At 47.0% G+C, this 16,425-nt stretch overlaps 1 protein-coding gene across 1 annotated transcript in view; it reads left to right on the plus strand.

The window, feature by feature from the left end:
* The first annotated feature begins 3,417 nt into the window (after positions 1–3,417).
* The window catches only part of cav1 (caveolin 1), a 481,528-nt gene continuing 468,520 nt past the window's right edge, over positions 3,418–16,425 (plus strand). Inside the window, exon 1 of the mRNA XM_084017809.1 lies at positions 3,418–3,422. The gene's annotated coding sequence lies outside the window, so the exon portion shown is untranslated. The remainder of the gene's footprint in view (positions 3,423–16,425) is intronic.

Genomic DNA, 16,425 nt, shown 5'->3' on the forward strand with positions numbered 1-16,425 from the left:
CCTCAACTGTATTTGCTTGGCAAATAGTAACAGGGAGCAAACAAATCGATCCTTGAACATCGATTTCTAAACAATGATATCAATAACAACAATTCCCATTATTGTTATTATTACTATAATTCTCAGGTTTATTGTGCATAAATCTCTGGATAAAGCTGGTTTAAGAAGGCCTCACACGGGGCACCATTTATGTTGGGGTTGTAGCAGGAGCAGATTTGGTTATCAACAGTTAATTATTAATATCAATATGATTATCGGTATTAATAATTATATTTAATATATTATCATGATATAATCATGAATAAACGGGGCACCACCCTGGGATCAGGGAAAAGATAACCTAAAACTGTATTCAGTCTCAATATAAAGGTTTTACACTCACATGCCAATCATCGTGATCATTGGCATAGGAGTACAAAACCAATCGAACAATTAAAAAGGCGTGAAATTCAAGCACTAGCCTTCACAACCTGCTGTTATCCAGTGACACATACACAACAAGCACAAGAGACCGCTAGTTATAATATAATAAGATTTATTAAAATCAGTAATAATGATCACAATCAATAACACTGCAATTAACAAAGCCTTATTACCTAACTACCTAACACACAAAGCTAAGCTTAAACAAAGGGAGATACACACGTGGAGTGTGTGTGTGCGTATGTGTGTGTGTGCGTGCGTGTGCGTGTGTGTCTGTGCGTGCGTGCGTGTCGAGAGAGAGAGAGAGAGAGGGAGAGATGGCTATGGGCGGCCACCGGATGGAGCTATTCCTCACAGCGTTCAGGGGCGGAGCCACTGAGGTTCGATGGGGTAGCGAGAGAGAGAGAGAGGTGGAGCTATTCCTCGCAGCGGTCAGGGGCGGAGCCACTGAGGTCTGACGGAGTAGCGAGAGAGAGAGAGAGAGATAGCCGTATGTAGCCACCAGATGTAGCTATGTCCCTAGCGCCCGCCGGGAACCGCTGGCTTAGGACATGTGTGTGCGGCGTGTGTGTGTGTTAGCGGGACACAAACAAAGAGAGAGAGGATGCGCGAGCGATATTCGGAGGGACAGAAAGCGTGCCGGTATCACACGGGCTCGCGTGAATGAACTGTCGTTTATTCCGCGAGACCGGTCTTTTAACTGATAGTAGAGGCTTTCTGAGCTCGCGAATATGGCGGAGGTTAGTCGCAAACACTGTTACAGAAATCAACCCAGCTGCGTGGGTACACATCAGTATTCAAATACAGCAGCACATGAACCAACGGACTCGGCGGTCCGCGATCAGAACTTAAAACACATTAACAAGAATTACAAGCATATCCTACACTATCACTTGTGTCTCTGCCCAGACTGATAGCCTCTTACTGGTATCGTTGCGTAAGACGATGACGGCGTTCCGTAACGGCGGTGGTTCGTGAGTCCCCGGCGTCAGCGGGGGACGTGATGAGTCGGCTTCATCCAGACGAGAGTGGAGCGGGTTTCCTCTCGTTGATCAAACTCAAATAAAGGAAACAGTTGGTGTTTCCTCCTTCCACGAGCGGCGATATAATCGCGGCTTGGCGATTTAGTCAGCTTACTTCAGACAGCGTCTGGTAGCTGGACGGCAGGAACCGGCTTGGTTCCTCTTGTTGCAGCGGTGCGCTGCAGGAGGGGGTCGCCTCCCGTTGCAACGTGGTGTTGCGCCGGTTGTAGGAAGAGGCCAGAGTAGGAGTCGGAGTAAGAGTGGATAAGAGAGCGTTCTCCGGGCGGCTTCGGTTTATAAGCTCAGGCCGCTCCAGGGGACCCCCCGGGGTTCCCTGAAGATGTCAGCCAATAGGCACTGGTTGTGAGGTGTCGCATCTCTCACCTGGGTGAGATGTGAAACTAAAATGGCGGTGTAGTATTTTTTATTCCCCTTTGTCCTTTTGTCCTGGCCGCATGTGTAGGCTTCTGTAGGCCGCATTGTGTAGTCCTAACGGTTAGGTCCCAACACAGATTTTCATCGGAGGGAAATACTTTTCTTTGTCAGCGTACAGCCTACTGACCACTATGAATTATGTTTTTATATTTATTTGATTTGCTCCCAAGTCCGTTTTACACCGCCGGGATTGCAGCTGAAAGAATGAGTCTGATATTGTCATAAACCACATTATAAGAATACATCCAAGCAACAAATTCATTATTTTAAAGTTATATGTTTGGCATTTTATTGCTGAAGGACATCATGAGTGTTAAAGGGACTAAAGAAAGAGTGACGACATGATTTAAAAGAGGACCGCAGGGGGGATTCGAAACCAGGTCCACCACAGGGAGTCTCAATACATGGGGCGTCAACAGTACCACTATGCTACTAAGCTATCAGCGAAGTTACTGTTAAACCCAAATCAGTCAGATCTTGTAGTGCCCTTTTGATGGGGCAGTCATATTATACCACTGATACTATTAATACGACTTCCGCATTCACACAGTCGGTGATTTTTTTGCCAGCTGTCCTTCCTGCATTTGGCAGATGAAACTGTTGCCTTTTGCCTGCATTATATGTTTAACTTTTTCGTATTTCTGTATGATTATGGTTCGCTCCTCGTACGTGAAATACGCCGCTCCGCTGCCGTAGACTGATCCATCATGTGCATCCTCTTTCATGTGCAAGCGCTCATAGCTGGACAGGTAAACCCTGGGTTGAGTTAACGAGTTGATAACCAGCTTCGTGTGACCGCTTATCTCCGATTGCCTTTGTTAGGGTTACTTAAGCTGGATCTCTGAAATATACCCTGGGTATGTTGAACTTGCTTCGTAGTACAGGCCCCAGGTGGCGGAGTTGTTAGAGCGCATGCCAAGTATGTATACACCTACGCATACGCCGCGGACCTCGGTTTGAATCCCGTCCGAAGGTCTTTTGCTGCATGTCACACCTCCCTCTCTCTCTCCTGTTTTTCATATATCAACTGCTAATAAAATGCGTCTATGCCTGAAAAAACCTTAAAAAAATACAGCACTTTTGGGAATCGTGTTCTACTTGTGAGCAGCTCGTGCCCTGTCTCGCGCCTCGGCAGCCTGTTGTCCGTGGAGAAACGCGCAACTTTGCCGCGAGCTGGAACCGGAGTTGCTGCAGCTGGTCTGAGCGGCGCGCGAGGTCCCGGTGTCTGGTGTTGGATGGGGAATCTGGTGCAGCTGTGGAGCGCAGATGATGAAGACGGTGATGATGATGATGATGAATGGCCGCTCGTGCAGGCACCGGATTCTCGCCACCATTATGTCTACTGCTGTGCGCCCTGACCCTGTTTAGTGATATACATGCCTAAAATGTGCCTACAATTTCTATAGTGATATAATATCGGCATTATAATTATTATGACTATGATGATTTTTCATAATATTTTTGGTGCCCCCTCAGCACTTGGTGCCCTACACTGCTTCTGTCATCGGGTTGTCAAGTGACGAAACTTGCACTGCACCTCGCCTCGGCGCATTAAAGGTGAGGAGAGGAGCTCATTTGATTGGTGAAGATCTGAATCGGCTGTGTTAATCCTACTCCACGCCTTCTCTCCTCCTCGTATCCCACTCACGCCTTCTCTCCTCCCTCTTTCCCACTTGCGTGGGTGGGAGTGACAGGAGGAGTGCCTGCGCCCGACTGCGCCTTGCACGAAACTTGCAAAGTCCAGGCGGACACACCCCGTCGGTGTGGCGCAGGTGCGCTGCGCCCCAAATGCGCCTGGTGTACGAAATTAGGGCCCTTGGTCTTCATTCAGATAACAAATGAGTACTATTTAACTATGAGAGTGAAAGTTCTTACCCGTTGGGTGAGGTTTGGTGTACTTTCTCTCCTTCTCGTATATGGCTCCAGAAATTGCAACCTCTGCAAAATCCACTGCTGCCTTGATGTTTTGTATGCTCCCAAACTTCCAGAAGGAGGTGGGGGGGTCTTGCTTTAACAAAACGGTATCAACCTACACAAAGACACCAACAAAGGCCCGCATTTACACAGGAACATGTATAAACAACTTCTGCTAGTGAATTTGATAGCCAAAAAGAAGTATTTGTAAATGCGAAAGAGGCAGGCTACTGTCCACACATGCATTAAGCTCACAGGCCATTTTGATTAAAAAAAAGGCAATGTTTCCCTGCAGTCTCTTTCCTGTCTTTTACCCTTTTGCCCTTTGTCCTACATATACAAACAAATGGGGAGAAAACCAATTCTTACCAGATATATTCATTTTCATTTTCTGGGTCATGATCCAAAAATACCAAAATCCAAGAAAATTCCAATAGTAATTGAAACGATTGAGAGAGTGTGTTGCCGTTCTCTGGTTTGTTTACCATCATCACATCCAGTGTTCTTATTCACTGATTCGTTAGTCAAGGGCTAGCACTCCACCAATCAGATTGATTGAACAACTTGGTTGTGGCCGATTCAACATGTGGAATCGGCTGAAAAGAACGCCGACGGCTTTGGCGACGGCCAATGGCACATAACACACTGAACAGACTCGCGTCAACGACCTCCGCAGACTGTCTGATGACCGACGATCCCCTTGGTGTGTCAGGGCCTTTAGCCTCGATACATGGGGCGCCAACTCTACCACTCAGCTATCCCGATGCCCCCATTTATATTTTATTTCGAAAAAAAAAAGCAGCAATAGTGCGTCTCTCTTCCTCGGAAGTGCACGAGTGCATCGCATGACAGGAGTCACACAACATCACTTAAACTGAAAATTCAATGTAACATTCGGTCAAGTTGAATGACAACAATATAATGATAGCTATAGAGAGTTGGGCTGCAGAGAGAGTGACACTGTGTGTTAACAGTAAGCATTAACGTCATGTAAACAAACCACATAACTATCAGCTGTGTGCTCTAGATCAAGACTTCCTCTCTTCCCCTTCCATCTGTTTGCATTCATGTCCCATTAAGGCTTGCTACTAACTTGGCTTCTTCCTGTGCCTTCTTGTCTCCCACGTATCCATACATAGTTCCACCTGCTTTGCCTGGACTCTGTAAATGATAGAGTACAGTCTAGACCGGCTCTATATGAAAGGTGTCTTGACATAACCTCTATTATGATTGAGTGCTATAAAAGTACATTTAAATTGAATTAAAAGACTGAATTGATTTTGGTATGGGATGCACATGTGTGGGATAAGAGCTGCAGGGTGAAGTAGGGAGTGAGGAGAAGAGATGATGGACTCAGAGAAAGGAGGAGAAAACTTAAATTGTTGATAAGTGATTTGATAAAAAAAAAAGGTAGTTCACTTGTCATACTTCTGACTTGACCCTAAATATAATTAAAATTCATTGCTAGTCAAACCCTCCTGTTATGTTACGGGTCAAATTGACCCGTTTTAAAGTTTGAAGATCTAGGAAAAATAGTTAAAAGTATTTTTTCAGTATGAAACTTCTTCTGCTTGCCTTAATTAGTGTAATCAACATATAATATGAAAATGGTTCATCTCACATATTTGCAACCACCCCCTGCATGTTTATATCACATAGATACTGTTCGGGTCAATTTGACCCAGCAGTCAAACTGGAGGTAAAAGGGTGTCAGAAATGTCAGAGTATTTCTTTCTTTGCAACATTGAGACATATTTCACCCCAATCACACACACACACACACACACACACACACACACACACACACACACACACACACACACACACACACACAGGTGTGCTCCTCCCTGCTGAGCTGCAGGTAATCAAGAACAGGGCCCCTCAATCTTCCATGTTTGCCTTCACAGACACCACAGCCCTGGGGCCTGTTTCAGGTAGCTGGTTTAACATACTCTGAGTTTAATCCTGCGCTCTGAGTTGGTTGACTCAGAGTTCAGGGTTCAAAAGCAACTCTGGGTTTTCGGTTTGAGAACAGGTGATCAGCTTTGGTTTAATCAACTCTGAGTGTGTTCACGCTGGGTTGGGGGCGTGCCTGTTGACTTTAAAGAGCCATCATCAATGGATCTCTGATAACATGATCAAACATGGACCAAAACCGTAGATCCGCATACTTTTCCCCCACGGAATTAGAAATTCTAATGCACGCACATGCCGAGCAGTTACCAATTTTAACCAAAAAAAGCAATACCGCCGCGGCAGCGAGAGCGCGAGAGAGAGCTTGGCAGGAAATAGCTGAGCAAGTCAATGCGTGAGTAAAATAAAACAGTAAAATAAAATGAGAGGAAAGTTTAATATCTTCCACTTATTGAATATGTAAATTGTGTGTGTCAATATACGCAGGAACAACCCCAGTTGCCCCAAGAGGACTTGGCAGCAAATGAAAATGAAGTACAAAAATATAGTTCAAACAGGTAAACTAATGTTTAATTGAAATCAAATCAATTGTGCTGTTTTGCCTGCTCTACCTAATTCAACAGCTATATTCAAGATGGGTCTATATTTTTGCAGTAAATGTAAGTAATACATTTCTCAGCCACCCCAACACTGCCAATATAGGATTTAGATATATTAGAAGGCTACACCTATAGGCAAAATGCATTATATGTATGTATGTATATGTATGTATGTATATGTATGTATGTATGTATGTATGTATATGTATGTATGTATGTATGTGTCATGGTCATGATTTGGGGAACACAAGGAAACGCCCTTTTGTTGTCAATGTTGTATGCCCAACTGATTGGAGTGTAACAGGTGTGGACAATTGCGATGCCAATTGATACTCACAGGCTGCTTAAAAAAGAAGGAACTGAAACAGTGCCGGTTGGTTGTTCCCGTGGACTCTGTCTGTCGCGCCTGTTAGTTGTTGGTTTCACTTAACTGTCTGTGGTGTGCGCGATTGTGTGGACTGTTGTGCTGTCTTGCGGAAGTCTGCTAGTGTGCCCGTTCTCATATCAAGCTCGGTGGCCGCCGTGATTTTCCGCCTGCTATCCGGCTTCTCACCGGCTGATTCTCCGCCTGCCCTCCTGCTGTGATCCGTCTTCTCACCGGCTGATTCTCCGCCTGCCCTCCTGCTGTGATCCGTTTTCCCACCCGTTGACTCTCCGTCCTCTCGCCTGCTGGAATCGTTGCCGCCGCCGGTGTGGTGACTGGAGCCTTGCCGTGTTCGTCCTGCGCCTGTGGCTGTGTGGAAGTGCTGTGCAACCGGACTGGGAGTTGGATAAGTTGGCTCACAATTTGATGGTGAGTGACGCTGTTGGTCCGGCTATGCGGCCTCGCTTCCTCTAAGATTTACGTCTACATAATCGAGCTCCAGACTATCTATTAACTATATTTATATATGCATGAGTTGCAGTGATTTTGGACTGTCATGATGCTCTTTTAGCGTTGCATGCCCGTGTGTTTTGTTTGCTGTGCTCATTGCTGTGTGTTCTGTTTTTTTTTATTATTATTGTGGAGATACTGGTGGCTCTCTCTCTCTGTTGTGTGAGTGATTGCGTTGGTGTGTGCGGGTGATTGGCAGGTCGCTGGCTGCGTTGAAGTCACTGCTGGGCGCGAGACGGACTTGTGTTAGGGGGACCCCTTGTGGACTGGGGACTATCGCAACCGCAGGGGCCAGCTTTTAAGTTGGATGTGTGGAATGGTGTACACCTTGTTTTTATTCAACTTCATATTGTAATAAACATATATATTTTATATACTCAAGCTGTCTTTTGGGTAAATCTGTTGTGTTGCTCCCACCAAACCAAAGGACTTGCAAACAAAAGGAAAGTTGTTCCAATATTCTAAGAGTCCCAGCTCTCTAATTGGGTGGCGTTGTCAGGCTATATACGCGCCGTTTCACATTTGGCGTATGTCGGCAGGATTTGGTTTGGAGCTTCACATTCAGGTCACTCAAACTGCATAGCCTGTTTATATTTTTTCTCGTTTTATTTCGAAAATGATGATGATGCCGATGTATGCGGGTGCACCTTGGATCCCTAAATTTAAAGGGGTGGGTGGTGATTTAAAATTGAATGAGTGGAAAGAGCAAATTCAGAGTTTATTGCAATCAGGGGAGTTTAATGAACAGCAAAAAGTCAGCATAGTATTGGGGGCATTAACGGATGAAGCTAAAAGGGAGGTTTGTGTTTTAGGGGACACAGACCGTGACACTGTAGCAAAAATTTTAAACCGTCTTGATACTCTGTATGGAGATCAAGCCCCTGTGGCTATTTTAAGGTCGCAATTTTTTAGCTGTACTCAGACTTCCACTGAGGGTTTGAGATTCTATGTCCTCAGGCTGCGGGAATTGTTCCGTAGATTAAAGAAACGAGACCCGAATGGCCCCCTTGATGAAAGTCACTTGTTAGACCAGCTATTGATGGGAATCCGTAATGCTGAACTGAGGAGTACGATCCGGGCTTATGCACGCCGTAACCCGGACGCCACCTTCAATGCAGTGTTAGAAGAAACTTTTGAGCTGGAACGTGAACAGCGGCCTGGGGCTGGACATGAAATCGTTGCTCAAGCTGTGGGTGAGTCCTCTGTTTCCCAACCAGCAACAGGGAAAGATGCCTGGGCTGAGACCTTCCGAAAAGAGCTCCTCCAGGAAGTGAGGGGCCAGATGAATGCATTAAGGCAGGAAATGACCTGGCAGTTACAACCAATGGAAGGCCAGCCTACGCCATATCCCCAGCACCCTAATCAGCCGCCACACCGGAGGAGGCTCCAGACCTACATACCCAATACTTGGGCTGCAGATGGTAAGCCTATATGCCGCCGGTGTGGGCACACAGGGCATATTGCCAGGTTCTGTAGGTCCCCATCCGAGTCTAATGCTAATTTAAACTAGTATGTCCTGCTACTGAGGTCCAAGTAGCAGGGAATTTGGGGGAAGCCGGACGAGGGACCATATTTGTGGGAAATTGCCCCAAAGTTGAGGTTAAAGTGAACAATGTGCCCCTGATAGGACTAATAGACACTGGTTCACAAGTGACATTGATGCAACAGAGTGTATTCGATCAGCATTATCCAGCAGACACTCTATCACATGGTACAGCCCCCGACAGATTGACACTTCGAGCAGCTAATGGGTTATCCATTCCCTATCAAGGCTATGCAGTAATGGATTTTGAAGTAGGGGGTGCCAGTATCTCAGGGCGGGGGGTTGTTATTGTAGCCGACCAATGTCTAACTGCCCCACTGCTGATTGGCATGAATGTTATCACCACCTGCTGGCATGACTTATTTAATCACCCGGATGGACCAAAGACTGTTTTTCAGGATCAAGGGACGAGAAAGGCCTGGACTGGTGCATTCGCTGTATGCCAACGGACAGCTGTAATGGAGGGGGATGATGGATACATGGGGTTTGTGCGTCCAGCAAGCCGTAGGGGCCTGACCATCCCAGCCAGAAGTGAGATGGTGGTCTGGGGGCGGGTGAGGATGGGCCAGAGGGGACAAGGTTATTGTGGTCTAATCGAAGCATTGCCTCATTCAGGGTCTTTCTCTGTGGCAAAAACAGTTGCATTTGTTGAGCGTGGGCGAATGCCGATTCGTATACAGAATGTGACCTCTTGTCCTGTCTTTGTAGGCCGTTACCAGAAGTTGGCCAAGGTGTTCTGTGTCGACCGTGCTGACGTTCATGGCACAACGGATCTAAGCCTCACCGTACAAGATGATGGAACTGTTACGGTGGATATTGTGGAAGCTGGGGAGGGAGAACAATTGGAGCCACCTGTTGCAGTAATGAAAGATTTGCAAGGCAGAGAGGATTTGACTGAACAACAGAAGCAAGACTTTAAAGCGCTCCTACAGCGGTGGGTCAGGGTGTTTGCCCTCCATGAGGAAGACTTTGGGCATACTGATGTAGTGCAACACCAAATCCACACCAGCAACGCACCCCCAGTAAGGGAGAAATACCGCCCCCTACCGCCTATGATGTATAAGGATATGCGGACCTTGCTAGCGGATATGTTGGAGAAGAAGGTAATTCAGCCAAGCTCGAGCCCTTGGGCTGCACCTATTGTGATGGTGCGCAAGAAAGATGGTAGTTGGCGCTTTTGTGTCGACTACCGTAAACTGAACTCCTTGACACATAAAGATGCCTTCCCGCTCCCTCGGATAGAGGAGACCCTGACCTCCCTGACTCAAGCTTCCTGGTTTACAACGCTTGACCTAGCTAGTGGTTACTGGCAGGTTGAAGTTGACCCCCAAGACCGACCCAAGACTGCCTTTACCACCCCACTAGGTCTATACGAGTTCCAGAGGATGCCATTTGGTCTCTGCAACGCGCCGGCCACTTTCCAACGGCTTATGCAGCAATGTTTGCATGGCCAATTAGCTGACTCTGTACTGGTTTATTTGGATGACATTATTGTCTATTCCCCAGACTTGTCTTCCCACCTGCGCCATCTGGAAACTGTCTTCGAGCGGCTGCAACATCATGGGCTCAAGCTGAGGGTAGATAAGTGCCAGCTGCTTCAGAGGGAGGTAAGGTTCCTCGGCCATGTGGTCACTGGGGAAGGAGTGAAACCAGATCCTACCAAGATCACTGCTGTGACTGGATGGCCGGCTCCGACCACAATAAGAGAGGTACGTGCTTTTGTGGGCTTAGCAGGTTATTATCGCCGCTTTGTTGCCAATTTTGCGAAGATAGCACGTCCACTGAATGCCCTCTTAGTTGGAGCCCCTGCAGATAAGAAGACAGGAGCTCGGCTGATCGCTTGGTCTGATGACTGTCAACAAGCCTTTGACCACCTAAAAGCTGCTTTGACTCGGGCCCCTCTCTTAGCCTATGCCAACTACGCTGAACCCTTTGTGTTGTACACTGATGCAAGTAATGCTGGCCTGGGAGCTGTCTTGGCCCAGCTACAGGATGGACGTGAGCGAGTTGTGGCCTACGCAAGCAGGAGCCTGCATCCTAGTGAGAAGAACGATGCCAACTATAGCTCCTTTAAATTGGAATTGCTAGCTTTAAAGTGGGCCATAGCTGAAAAATTTAAAGATTACTTGATGGGGGCCAAAGTGATTGTTTACACGGACAACAATCCTGTAGCTCACCTGCAGACTGCCCGCTTGGGAGCTACTGAACAAAGGTGGGTAGCCCAGCTAGCTGCATTTGACTACCATGTGAAGTTCCGTTCTGGCAGAGAAAATGCTAACGCGGATGCCCTGTCCAGATTTCCTGTTGAAGCTCCTCTAGGTGCGGTTGTGACTCATGCGTCGGCCGTGGCAGATGGACAACCCATAGAAGGCCAGACGATGGAGGATTGGCGGGCCAAACAGCATGAGGATAAGGACCTGGACCTAGTGCAGAGATGCGTGGAAAGTGGGAAGTTCCCCATTGGAGAAGACTGGCGAGCTGCTCCGCCCGGGGTGAAACAACTGCTACAGCAGAGGGCCAGACTGGTAATGTGGGAGGGGGTTTTGTGTCGTCGAGTTATTGACTACAACACCCATGAAGCCCGCCTGCAGGTTGTGTGCCCTACTCAACAACGCAAAGAGGTATGGGAGAAACATCACGATGCTGTCGGACACTTGGGGGTGGAGAGAACTTTAAGTTGTCTACGACGACACTTCTTCTGGCCAGCCATGCAGACCCAGGTCCAACAATACCACTCCCTGTGTCCTCGTTGCCAGGTACAAAAAGTTGACTCTGCCCCTAAAGCACCCCTGAAGCCTTTTACTGTGTCTTACCCCCTTGAGGTTATTGAGATGGACTTCCTAACCCTAGGAAGGCCCAATGACTCCTACCAAAACATCCTCGTGATGACTGATCTGTTCACCCGCTACGCCTGGGCTATCCCCACCAGAGATCAAACGGCGAAGACTACTGCTAGGGTGCTATGGCACTCTGTTATCCAGACCTTTGGGTGCCCAACGAGATTCCATTCGGATCAAGGCCCAAATTTCGAATCCCACCTGGTGGCTGAACTATGTAGCCTTTATGGCATCTCTAAGAGTAGGACAACCCCGTACCACCCCCAAGGCAATGGCATGTGCGAACGGCTAAACCAGACCCTCTTGGGTATGCTGCGAACCTTGGAGGATGAAAAGCAAAGTCGATGGCCCGAACATCTCCCTGCCCTTGTCCAAGCTTACAATGCTACCTTACACAGCTCCACTGGGTATGCACCCTCATATCTGATGTTTGGGCGTCATATCAGATTGCCTGTGGATGTAGCACTGGGGGTAGAGAACCAGCAGGTCAGGTATAGTTGGGATAGTTGGGTGGCTGAACACCATCAACATTTGCTGTATGCCTACTCTTTAGCTGCTAAAACTATGGGCCAGGCTGCAGAAGTGTACAAAAGGCAATATGATCGCCGGGCCAAGGCACTGCCTTTAGTTCCTGGGGAACGGGTATGGCGAAGGAATAGGCGGGATGGGGGAAAGGGCAAGCTTTGTGGCAAGTGGGATCCAGAGCCCTATGTGGTGGTGGAACAGTTGGATAAAGAGGGTTTAACCTACCGGGTTAAATCTGAACACACAGGGAAAGAGAGAGTTCTGCATAGAAATGCTCTTAAACCTTGCATTAATCCACCCCAAGGTGCCCCCGCAGTACATCCTGAGCCGCCAGTATCCCCTGTTTGGGAACCCCCACCTGTGATGTATGTGCCATGGATAGGCCCTCCTGCTCCAGATGACCAAGGTAATGATGTGGCCCCTAGGAGGTCAAACCGTGTCAATAGGGGGCAGCCCCCAGAGAGATATGGAGCTATGTAAGTCATTTATGATATTTCTTTGTCAGGGACTGCCAATGTAAAAGAATGGGGGGGTGTCATGGTCATGATTTGGGGAACACAAGGAAACGCCCCTTTGTTGTCAATGTTGTATGCCCAACTGATTGGAGTGTAACAGGTGTGGACAATTGCGATGCCAATTGATACTCACAGGCTGCTTAAAAAAGAAGGAACTGAAACAGTGCCGGTTGGTTGTTCCCGTGGACTCTGTCTGTCGCGCCTGTTAGTTGTTGGTTTCACTTAACTGTCTGTGGTGTGCGCGATTGTGTGGACTGTTGTGCTGTCTTGCGGAAGTCTGCTAGTGTGCCCGTTCTCATATCAAGCTCGGTGGCCGCCGTGATTTTCCGCCTGCTATCCGGCTTCTCACCGGCTGATTCTCCGCCTGCCCTCCTGCTGTGATCCGTCTTCTCACCGGCTGATTCTCCGCCTGCCCTCCTGCTGTGATCCGTTTTCCCACCCGTTGACTCTCCGTCCTCTCGCCTGCTGGAATCGTTGCCGCCGCCGGTGTGGTGACTGGAGCCTTGCCGTGTTCGTCCTGCGCCTGTGGCTGTGTGGAAGTGCTGTGCAACCGGACTGGGAGTTGGATAAGTTGGCTCACAATTTGATGGTGAGTGACGCTGTTGGTCCGGCTATGCGGCCTCGCTTCCTCTAAGATTTACGTCTACATAATCGAGCTCCAGACTATCTATTAACTATATTTATATATGCATGAGTTGCAGTGATTTTGGACTGTCATGATGCTCTTTTAGCGTTGCATGCCCGTGTGTTTTGTTTGCTGTGCTCATTGCTGTGTGTTCTGTTTTTTTTTATTATTATTGTGGAGATACTGGTGGCTCTCTCTCTCTGTTGTGTGAGTGATTGCGTTGGTGTGTGCGGGTGATTGGCAGGTCGCTGGCTGCGTTGAAGTCACTGCTGGGCGCGAGACGGACTTGTGTTAGGGGGACCCCTTGTGGACTGGGGACTATCGCAACCGCAGGGGCCAGCTTTTAAGTTGGATGTGTGGAATGGTGTACACCTTGTTTTTATTCAACTGCATATTGTAATAAACATATATATTTTATATACTCAAGCTGTCTTTTGGGTAAATCTGTTGTGTTGCTCCCACCAAACCAAAGGACTTGCAAACAAAAGGAAAGTTGTTCCAATATTCTAAGAGTCCCAGCTCTCTAATTGGGTGGCGTTGTCAGGCTATATACGCGCCGTTTCACATATGTATGTATGTATGTATGTATGTATGTATGTATGTGTCTTCAAAATAGGGCTTACTGAATATTAGGGTAACATTTTCCTCCATGTTAGCAAATCGAAAAAAAGCAGAGGCCCGGAAGACTGGAGGGGGTCCACCACCTGCAGCCCTCACAGTGGCTGAGGAGATAGCCCTCAGCCAACAGAGTATGCGTCCTGTGGCTGAGGGCATCCCTGGAGGGAGCTCCTCTGATCCCCCCACCCCCCAGGATAGAAGTGCTTTTATAAGAGGTTGGTTATTCAAAATAATTAAATATGTACACGCAACCCAGCGCGTTTCAAATTAGATGGGGCAATATTCTGGCTCAAGTAATAAGTTCACTGTCTAATCATCTTCTTCCAGTTACTGATGGCGTCATCGCCCTACTGGAACCAGATGCCCTCACCAACCTCCATGCAATTGTAACAATTCTTCACCTTCCACAGATTATTAATAATGTATTGATAATTGCTGAACACAACTGTTAATGTCATTACAGGAAGATGATGGAGAAACATTGTCTGCGGCATTTGAAAAGGAAGAGGAAAGGCCTATTGAGGTTAACACCTTTTTAAAAATAACATCTAAAAGTTGATGATAGCGTTGTACAATTTAAAACTGACATCTTCTTTCTCTCAAACAGGATGAAATCGAATTCAATGAGAGGCCAGCCACTTCTAAATCACAGCTTACCTCTGTAAGATTCTCCCTGGAATTATAATGAAACACTCTACTTGGTACTGTGAAATCCAATGTCATCTTTTGCATTCCTATAGCTTCCAGTCAAAGAGCTCTATAAAATCTATCTGGAAAAACTAATAAACAAAGCAGACTTGGAAATGGACCACATTAGGCAAAAGATGAAAAAGGAAGCTTTGGAGATCCAAATTTTGGAACACAAGTTAAAGGTGGGTGAGGTGCAAACTGGGATACTGTTTCCTTCTCCAAAAACATACCCAATATTACTTTTTTTTTTGGTGCTTTCAGGAAATAAAGAAATCCTCATAAAAAGTAGATTGTCTTCATTAGAACACGGGCTGTGGTGGGACAAGTTCTTTTATTGAACAGTGTCACCCCCTACCAGAGGCTGGGTCTGTCACACAAGTTTACATACAGGAAGGTGAAAGAATGCCGAAAAACATTTCGGAAATAAAATACATTTAACTACATAGAAAACTCAAACAAAATGGTTTTGGCAGAGTCTTTCTCGAACCACCCTTCCCTCCTGTGGATCCATGGCATGGTTTGGGTTGATGTGCTGATGCTCATCTGCAACTGTAGGTGGGCAATTTTCCCCTCTCAAAATTGCGATGTTGTGAAGCACCACACATGCAATTATTATGTCGCATGCCCTTTCGGGTGTGACTCGCAGCATTTGGAGGCACTGAAATCTAGCCTTCAGGATCCCGAACGTGTTTTCCACCCTGGCCCTCGTCCTCATATGCGCCAGGTTGTAGCGCTGCTGTGGTCCTGGCACGGGATCGGCATACGGGGTCAGAAGGCAAGGCTGGCAGGGGTACCCTCTGTCACCTAAGAAATGACCGTCGAACTCTCCTACGATACAGGGGAAATATTAATCATCTGAACAAATATGGATTATAAATCCTTCAAATATAGGCTTAACTCACCACGGGCAAAGCGAGTGCTCAGATTAGACTCCCGAAATATGCGGGCGTCATGCACAGACCCCGGCCACTTTGCCTCCACTTGGGTGATGACATTTCTCGCATCACATACAACCTTCAAATTGCAGAGGAGTATAATTAGATACAGAGGCTGTTTTGTTAAGCATCTTTAATTTAAAATGCTGAAGGTCTAGGCCTTCACCTGTACCTGCACATTGATGCTGTGGAAGGACTTCCTATTAACATAGTCTCCTTCATTTAGTGAAGGAGCTTTAATAGGGATATGCGTTTCATCGATGCACCCGATGACACCCGGAAAACCTAGAACATTACAAATTAATTTATTCAATTAAATTGTGCACATTATTTATTAAATTAAAACGTTCCAAGAAACAAATTGTTGCTACATTGTTGCTACTGTTACCTGCAATTCTGTAGAACTCTTCCTTAATTGTTCGTATAGGTCGGTGACTTGGAAACATCACAAACGTGTAAAGAAAACGTTTCAGTGCCAAAGTCACATTTCTGACAGCCCGACACACGGTTGCCTTAGAAATGTGCTCGGCGTCACCGACGTTGTAAAGAAAACTGCCGTTGGCAAAAAAACGGACTGCCACACAAATAATTTGTATCGAACTTAAAGCATGCCCCCGGTGCGTTTGGCAGTTAACGTGGGGGCTGAGAAGGTGGTCTAAATAAATGAGAGATCGTGCTGAAAAACGATAGCGCTCGTGAAGGAAATTGTCAGGAAAAGAAAGTATATCCAACCGGGGTCTTAATAATCGTTCCTCACGGAGATTCCTTCTGAGGATCGCAGCCTCTAGGTCCACGGGCTCTCGGAGAAAAGGACATGCCATTTCTAACACTTCCTTCTGTCGGAGAGCTGCCTTCAGCCTTATAGGCAACAAACTCAGAGTAGGTCTAACCACCTAGCGAGCAGGTTAGACTCACGGCGTATGTTGCCGCAGCAACTAACTCTCGGTTGCGCTGAA

The sequence above is a fragment of the Eutrigla gurnardus genome, assembly GCF_963514095.1.
Source record: "Eutrigla gurnardus genome assembly, chromosome: 9".
NCBI lineage: Eukaryota > Metazoa > Chordata > Actinopteri > Perciformes > Triglidae > Eutrigla > Eutrigla gurnardus.